Raw genomic sequence first — 5368 nt, forward strand, 5'->3', positions numbered from 1 at the left:
TGCCTTCCCTAAATAGGTATCTGTTACTCTTGCTGCAATGCTGAGTGGGGAGAAAAAAGGCCAGTCAGGTCCAAGTGCCTCTTTCAGATTCTCTAAGGACATCGTGGTCTCCAGCCCGTTAGGCAAAAGTGATTTGAGAGCAAGCTTTGCAAGGAAAGGAATTTAAACCACACCCTAAAAGCCTCCTCTTTGTCGCTGCAGAAATCCACCTAGAGGTCATTGCAACAAACACGTATATTCCAAAAAACGTCTGCGGACTGCAGGTCTCTTCATTTCCTGGTCCTAAAACGCCACCTGCCCAGACCCCCACTATTGCCTCAAATACCAAACCCACGGCGTCTTGTACGTCAGACGGTGTCGGACTTGAGGGTCTGCAGGTCTTCACGCGCTCACACAAAGCTGTTCGGAATGTCAAGAAAATCAGTCATTCACACAGCTGTGCTGCTCATGCGTGACAAGCTGACTTAAAATATTTGTCACTCCAACTTGCTGATGGGGAGGAGGGGGAGTTGGTAGAATGAAAGGGGAGGAAAACGAACAGAAACCTCTAATTGCCCGGGTTTGCTGCCTTGAATATTTCTGCAGGTAGCTCTGAGGCAGGCGGTGGCACGGTCCGCGTTTTCAGACCTGACAATGGGTAGGTTGCCAGGGAGCCAAGGCCCCGCAAAAGAAGTCATTAATACCTCCCTTTTCAGTTTATAGACAGCATCTGTCTCCTCACCTTAGAAAAAAATTGTTGGAGAAGTAACTTTCCTAATTTCTTTCTCTAAAAGTCCCTATTTAACCATATCCTCTGCAGAGTCCCATTCAGTCAGGGGAGCATCCGAATAAACCAAATTTGCCAAATGTTTAAAAAATTTGCAACAATATAGTCTTTCTCTTGAAACCCTGCACATTCCAACATTACATAGGTATTTTTTCTTTAAGTGTGTCATTTGTTTAATAGAGTCTCTTGAACAATGACCCAGAATGAGGCGGGGGGGGGGGGGGGGGGGGGGGGGGGGGGGGGGCGGGGAATGGACACATTCATTCTACCTAGAGGTGTGTGGACCGAGTCTACCTTTCTGGAAGGTATGTGACCCCTTTAAAACCGTGATATTCTTTGACCTGGCAACTCCATTGCTAGCCATGTGTCCTAAGGGAATAGTCAAGGTGTGTCAAAGATTACTGCGTTCTGATGTTCACTATTTATAATAGCAAAACTAAATGTTAAAAAAACAAGGCTAGCAAATTATGGCAAAATCGTATAATGAAATAGTCATTAAAAAGAGGTGTAGGAGAATATCTGGCAGGGAAATGTTCATTGACGTATTGTTACACTTAAAAGGGTGTAAGACAGAATGTACATTATACTGTTTTAAATTTTTTAATATAGCCATTTTAATTTATTATAATATATATGCATAGAAAAATGACTGGAAGGATTTTTTCAACAATCTATGGTATAGGGGGCGCTGAGATTTTGTGCTCTCCTACATTTTCCTAATAGGAATCAAGAACCAAACGTGTTAAACTATATGTAATGTTACAGTTAGAATAAAAGATGCTACCAGTAGGTTTAAAATGACGGTGACCTTTATTAGATAAGGCGTTGAGAGATCCCACTTTGCCAAGCCACAGCCAGTTACTCTGACGCCTTCTGCGCCTTCGTGAGCGGCCTCTGGGTTTCGGATGAACCGAAATGGTGTTTGACCTGGAGGGACGTGAAACGGGTCCGTGACTCTACGACTCTCCAACAGGAGACCAAGGGCGCCGGCCTTTAAGAAATAAGGAGCGGCCGGCAAGATGGAGATTGCGAAGCCACGCTGAGCTCAACAGCTCTGCGGCTCAACCTCTCAGTGCCTCGCTTCCCCCTCCGGAACCCGACAGGGACACCGGCACCTCCTCTCCCGGGTGGTCACTGAGGATAACCTGGGTGAATCCGAGGGAAGGGTGAGAGCGGTGCCCGGGCACAGAGTAAGCGCTCAGCGAACGTCGGCGGAGAACCGCGCCTCGGGTCCGGCCGAAGCGCCCGGAAACCCCCCGCGCGCCTCGCGGGCCACGGCGCCCAAACCCCGGCGACGGCCACCGCGCTCGCACCCAAACGGCCGCCGGGGGCCCCGTTTCCAGCGGAAACAATGCGCGCGCGCACGCACGCGCCCGCCCCCCGAGCGCGCGCCCCCGCCCCCGCCCCGCGCGCGTGCGCGCAGCCGCGGCGCGTCCGGCCCCCGCCGCCAGCCCCGCGGACCTGCGCCGGCTTCTAAGTATTTCTTGCTGTCACCAGAGCCTCGGCAGCCGGCGGAAGGCAAAGGAAAAGTAAATGAACTGTAAAGAAATAACACAGACCTTTCCGCATTCTGCCGCCTAAAACCGCCTCTCGACCCCCGAGCGTTCTCTCGGGGTCACCGCCGGGCCCGGTAAAAGCCGGGAAAGAAGGCGGCACAAGAGCGTGGTGGGCAGCGAGCCGGGTGGGTAGCGACGGGGGAAGGGGAGACGAGAGCGTCCCCCGGCAAGTGCCCCCCCCCCCCCGCAGCCCCGCCGTCCTGGCCCCCCCCCCCCCCCCCCGCGGGAGGTCCGCTGAGCCAGCCGGTCCCCCGAGGGGCGGTCCCTGCGCGGCCAAGGTCAGGGCGCGGGGCCGGGGCTCGCAGCTGGGGCGACGCACCTGCTCGAGACCTGCCAGAGCAACTGCCTCTAGGGGGCCGACTCCGCTCCCCTGGCCTCAGCGGCACCTCCTGCTCCAACCCCTGCCTCCCCCCGCCCCGACCCCCACCCCCGCAGCAGGGGCAGCCCAGGGGCCCGATCCCTCCCACGTGATTCAAGAGGGCCTTTTTCAAAGAAAACGGAAGCCACCTTTGGGAAGACGTCAATGGCAAACGGATAATCATTTTGTTTTTATGATGGGAACGGCAGGCACAGAAATCTCAAATTTTTCATGTGGGCTCAAGAGCTCTGCAAAGTAGAGAGGAAACTAATCTCTGAAGTTTTCTCTTACATATCCTATGGAATGCGTATTAAAATCCTGAATGCTAAAACTCCATTGGAATTTAGTTACCGTTATCAGGTGAATTTGACCAATTGGACACACTGTGAAGAACCTAAAGTAGGGGCGTCTGGGAGGCTCTGTAGGTGACTTGGGACTCCTGATTTTGACTCAGGTCATGATCTCACCATTAGCGAGTTGGTGAGGGTGTTGAGCCTGCTTGGGATTCTCTCTCTGTCCCTGTCTCTCTGCCCCTCCCCTGCTTGTGAGCGTGCTGTAAATACATAAACAAACAAACTTAAAAAAAAAAAAGATAAGAGTAAAATCACCAGGTAATAGTGTTAAAAGCCCACCATCTTTTGGCTGTTGGTCCTGTGTTTGAAATCAATTATTTTTTACCCCTTTTCTTCTCGGTTTTGTTATCTGTACATTATTGTCTTACGGATAGTGTGGTCTCCCTTTGGAGCCGATTTGACCCCACTCTCCTTTTGGCAAAACTTTTATTTGCATTTCCCTTGTGCACCCAACAAGTCTGTGTATTAACAACATGCTTCATTTTTGGCACAACAGCCTCATTAATTATGTCAGCAGAGAGCTGGCATCAGGACTCTTGGTAATTCCTGTCTCCTCTCTGCTGGCATTGTTGCTTCTGAACTACCAACCTACCATCAGCGGGCTTCATTCTCCCTTTGCGCTCCCACCCCACTCCCCACTCCTTTGCTCCAGCCCACCCACCTCCCAGTTCTGCAAAGAACGGAACATGAGGGCTAGGAGAATGAACTCTACTCGTTTTAGTATTCTTTGGCTTAAAAGAGATTTTCTGGGCCTATATCTCAGGTCCTTCTGGACTCATTGACAAGGTTTGATGATGATGATGATTTTAACAGTGGTTACCATTTATTGAGTGCTTTCTATGTATCCAGTGCTTTAAAGAAAAAAAAAAAGTAGATTATGCCATTTAATTCCTAAAACAAACCCTAGAGGCAGCTGTCATTATTAATACCATTTAACAGAGGAGAAAACTGAGGCTCAGTGAGTTAAGGTCACAGGGCCAGGACTGGCAGGGCCAGGACCGGCAGGGCCAGGGTTGGACTTTGACATATCTGCTTTTGCTGTGCCATGAAGCAGTCCCCTCTCTCACAGCACACAACCACGTTGGCAAAAGGCTAGGGGCTCAAAGTGTGAAATTTGGAAAATCACTTCAAAAGTTAAACGGCAGGTAATGGGGCCTAAACAAAAGGTCAGGAAAGCCGTCTCTGAGAGTGTTGACGTGGCTAATGCAGCCCAGGACATACCATTGTCAAAAACACAAAACACAAAACTCTGGTTATGTTTTATTTTTAGTTTCTGAAGTTCCCACAGAAGTCTGAGATGGTGGCCAGTAATTTCTCCTTGAAGCCTAACACACCTTACCCAGTGACTAGGTAAGTAGGGCAGGGGTGGTTGTTTTCACCAATGTTACTCCTAATTTTAGTATTATACCATCATTCAGGCCATCATGTCCCCTTTCCAACTGTGTCCGGCATCTTGGTGGATGTCCCAAGTAAAGCTCATCAAGGAATTGCTAGTTCGTTCCCGGAGAGGAACTGCAGTGGCCACTTTATTAAAACTCTGTGGTCGTGAGGAGTTCCTTGAATATAAGGGCTCAGCCATTACTCAAAAACATTTATAAAGGATCGACTTTATACTAGGCACTAAGCCGAGGCACTGCAGACAAACACATGTGGCCTCCATTCTAATTTTACTTAAAATGTTACTTAAATAAATCAGAACAGCTGACCAATGGGGTGAGTGGTAAGGTTGAGGGACAGTTCATATCATGTTAGAAAAAGACAACGGCAGGAAGGAATCAAATGCGTTCCCAAGAGAGAAGACCCTAACGATTGGCTTTGTCATCAGTTACCAAAGACCAAGAGGCCGTCTCAAGAATAGATAGGACGGATGCCTTGTCCCTACCACAGGGTGAGGCAAAGGGCTTATCATAAACTACATTATTTTTAAAGTTACCAAAACTTGATATGCTTGATATGAAAAATTCAAACTCTATAGAAATATAATAACTTGGCATTGACCTCTGCCCTACAGTCTCTCTCTCTAGAGATAACTGTTGTGAACAGTTTAGTGTTGAATCAAAGGACCTAGTGCTTCTTTCTTGAACATGACAGAAAAAAAAAATTCCAAAGAACATGGCCCAAAGGAAAACAGACCACAAAATTTAAGGAGTCTCAGCTTGCTGGGTTATGAGATCCTTCTTTGGGGCGACCCACTTACGCCTTAGCCTTGACTTCTATCTGCGTTGGGAGAAAAGCCTAAGACAGGTAATATTTGCTTGTCACATGGAATCTAGGACTCAGTGGCAGTCGCCAGGCAAGTGACCGTTCCATCCGCTGGATAAGGCGTTAACAGGCT

At 49.1% G+C, this 5368-nt stretch overlaps 1 long non-coding RNA gene across 1 annotated transcript; it reads right to left on the reverse strand.

Annotated features, from left to right (window-relative positions):
* Positions 1-1557: 1557 nt before the first annotated feature.
* Positions 1558-2471, reverse strand: LOC122242063. Its single transcript, XR_006222235.1, has 2 exons — positions 2326-2471; positions 1558-1693 (listed from the first exon to the last, which is right to left on the reverse strand). It is a non-coding gene; the product is annotated as an uncharacterized LOC122242063 (long non-coding RNA).
* Positions 2472-5368: the final 2897 nt, after the last annotated feature.

Source organism: Panthera tigris, chromosome C2 (genome assembly GCF_018350195.1).
Source record: "Panthera tigris isolate Pti1 chromosome C2, P.tigris_Pti1_mat1.1, whole genome shotgun sequence".
Lineage (NCBI taxonomy): Eukaryota > Metazoa > Chordata > Mammalia > Carnivora > Felidae > Panthera > Panthera tigris.